Source organism: Protopterus annectens, chromosome 9.part0, assembly GCF_019279795.1.
Source record: "Protopterus annectens isolate FY-2018-M chromosome 9.part0, PAN1.0, whole genome shotgun sequence".
NCBI classification, from domain to species: Eukaryota; Metazoa; Chordata; order Ceratodontiformes; family Protopteridae; genus Protopterus; species Protopterus annectens.
The window spans coordinates 1,655,159,532-1,655,162,992 of NC_056743.1; the positions used below are offsets into that span (position 1 = coordinate 1,655,159,532).

The 3,461-nt window shown below is 41.6% G+C and overlaps 1 long non-coding RNA gene across 1 annotated transcript; it reads left to right on the forward strand.

The window, feature by feature from the left end:
- The first annotated feature begins 1,511 nt into the window (after positions 1-1,511).
- LOC122810980 lies at positions 1,512-1,787 on the forward strand. The gene is made up of 2 exons (XR_006366172.1): positions 1,512-1,577; positions 1,725-1,787. It is a non-coding gene; the product is annotated as an uncharacterized LOC122810980 (long non-coding RNA).
- The last annotated feature ends 1,674 nt before the right edge of the window (positions 1,788-3,461 follow it).

Sequence of the window (3,461 nt, forward strand, 5' to 3'; positions counted from 1 at the left end):
TAGAACACAAAAAAGGAAAAAAACTAAGGGTAATGCTGCTCAATGCCAGAAGTCTAAATCTCAAAATGCACGCACTCGAGGCCCTTCTCAGTATGGAGAACATCGATGTCTGTGCAGTGACAGAAACCTGGTTCAAGGCTCCTGAGAGCACCCCAGCACTATCAGGTTTTACCTCTTATCATGCTCCGCCCCAAAATCCGGACAATACCAAGAAAGGAGGGGTATCCATATTCATCAAAGACACCCACACCTCAAGACTGGTGGCAACGCACGATGCATCGGAGACCATCCAGGTGCAATTAACCATAGGCAAGACTGCTCTGCAAATTGTAGCATGTTACAGGCCACCCTCACAAACTCAGGAACCTCACATGGCCTTCCTGAAAACACTAGAGGGGATAAATGTATCACCAAACACCATCATACTAGGTGACTTCAATTACCCTAATATAGACTGGGAACACTACTCAAGCCCAAACACCCTAGCCCAAAAGTTCCTGGAATTCATAAACTCAAATGCCATGGAACAACTAGTCACCATCCCCACAAGAGGAGAAAACATACTTGATCTCATCATCACGAACATGGGAGCACAATGTTCAACACCGAAGTATACCCCTCACTGGTGAGATCAGATCACAACTAATCTCGCTGGAGGTCCTCATCCCACCCCCACCTGAAATAAAAAGACCACAGTAAAGAACTTCTCAAAGCCGACTTCACACTTCTAAAGACTAGTGTGGTCTCCTTTAAGGCCCCGAGCCGACGGAAAACAGTACTCAAGCCGCTGAATCACTTACAAATGCCTTCTACCAGCACCTGCAGGACTGCATGGATAAGGCAATCCCAAGCAAAACAAAGACTCTTTGTACCAAAGGCAAGCATCCACTCTGGTGGACCCCAGCCATAAACAAACTCTACAACAAAAGGAGGAAGCTACTACAAGATAGAGCAAAATCCTTAAAAGGTAAGACACCCTTGATCACTATAAGTAAAAAACTAAGAGCTCTCATAAAATCATCCAAAGCAAATTTTGAGAGAAAAATAGCTAAAGACTCAAAAGACAATCATAAGGCCTTCTTTAGCTATGTTAGAAACCTGGGAGGAAACTCCCAGATATGCTCAGAACTAGTTCATAATGATGTGAAGATTACTGATCCTACAGACATTGCCAACAATTACTTGGCCCCCCCCCGGGGAAAAAAAGGTTCCCCCAAAAATTGGCCCCAAACCCCCTTCTCCCCTCCATAGCACTAAGTTGGAATTTGAAAATGCAATTTACTTAGTGACATACAATCTTAGGCTTTAGTCCAAGGGCACTTAGATACTCCAGGTGAGGTGAATACCCAGGCGGGTATAGGTAGGTGGATATTGCTGATCTATTGAGTCTGATAAGACACAGCCAGGAGTAGATAAAGTGAGTATGGTAGGTTTGAACAGAATCTTAGGCTTTTAGTCCAAGGGCACTTAGATACTCCAGGTGAGGTGAATACCCAGCCGGGTATAGGTAGGTGGATATTGCTGATCTATTGAGTCTGATAAGACACAGCCAGGAGTAGATAAAGTGAGTATGGTAGGTTTGAACAGAATCTTAGGCTTTTAGTCCAAGGGCACTTAGATACTCCAGGTGAGGTGAATACCCAGGCGGGTATAGGTAGGTGGATATTGCTGATCTATTGAGTCTGATAAGACACAGCCAGGAGTAGATAAAGTGAGTATGGTAGGTTTGAACAGATTGGAATACAAAGTAAGACGCCAGGGATCGCTCAGCAGCCACGCGGAGAGGGGGAAATTGGAAGGTAAGTTAAGTTTCAGACATGTACTTGAGGAATAAAAATGATCTGTCACAATTATTTTTGCCTTTATACACTGAGGAATATTGATTTTACACCATGTTATTCAAACATAGGCATAAGGGACAAAACATTTTCTTTCACAGCATTGATTTTCCATCTTTGCCACAGAAGAAGTGATGCTCAGACATAGTCAGAAATCATATATAAACATTGGTGGCAGTTTGAGCTGTTACACATGTATGTGTCTGACCTGACAAGTTTATTGTATATAAATCCAGTTGTATATGTGTCTTATGTAATTGCAAAGACCACACAAGTTCAGGTGGCAGAAATATACTTAGAGAAATATAGTAGCCAGTATACCGTCAATCATACATCTGAAAACACAACAATGGTGCCTCATCTCTCGCTCATACATATAATTCATATCAGCTCCATTGTCTAAATTATTATAAGTGAGAGTGAAACAACAGTAAAAGTACATGGAATATCCTGTATTAGAACCCAGGGCCATGTGTTTGGTAGTCCTGCACTTACACCTGTTGCCACAAGAATTTTGAAATAATACTTGACTATTTTTCAGTTCATTGCTATAAACTGCACTGTCACAACAGTAAAAATAGTTTCACACTGTACTAGAACTCAGGACCATATATATGCCAGCCTTACACTTACACCTGCTGCCACAGGACTAGTTACATGCCATTCCCTAATTTCCTAGTTATTCTTAAGGTCTGTGTATTAACCGCCATGCAGCACCACTTAGCATGCTTGTGCAGTGCCCAACAGAATTAATTGAATGTATCTGCTTTCAATAATTGCCTGGCTGAGTCCAGTCTGTAGGTGTTGGGGAACCATGCTAGCTGCTGCATAATACTATTACAAAGTTGTGTGAAAACAAAAATTGCAACAATGTACAATTTTTGACCCATGCCCTTTGACAGACACCCTGTTTGCATGTATTCTGCAGGTGTTCTGTCTGCTTCCTGGGTGGGCCGGTAGTAAAGTTTGTGCACTGCCCCCTTCAGGCAAAAGAGATAAGCACTGCCAAACCTGGCATTCATTCTGTTTCTGTTTCCCGTGTTTGCACTAAACTGCACATTGCTCAAACACTGATCCCCCCAAAAAAGGAAAAAAATGAAAAAAGGGAAAACTACTTGAAATGAGAAAAAAACAATCAATGACATACACACTACAAAATGTTAGCGCACATGAAATATTTCTATATTGCTCTGGATTTGAACTGTCACTCCAATCAACCTCCAGAATGGAGTGATGATGCCTTATTCCACTTTGCTACATAAACACATTTGCAGCAAGACAATAATATACAGTTGCCAACAAATGAAGGGGAGGCTGAATGTTAGTGAACAGAACCTGTGAAATGTGTGCTACTTACTTTCATTTCAATCTTGATAAAATGACATATATACACTCTGTAAGTCTGTTGTGTTTTCCTTTTTCCAGCCAGTAATCATTCACAGTTGCAATCCATTAAAAACAAACACCAATGGAGTGCCTGCTCTATGTTTACATCTGCAACACTGAGCCAAATATTTGGGGTTCAGAAATTCTAATGAGTTCACACCTCATTTGCATCTTCACTGTGCTGACAGCCTTAAATCTACACCATAAAAAGGCAACTGTGTAGCTAGGGGACCTGAA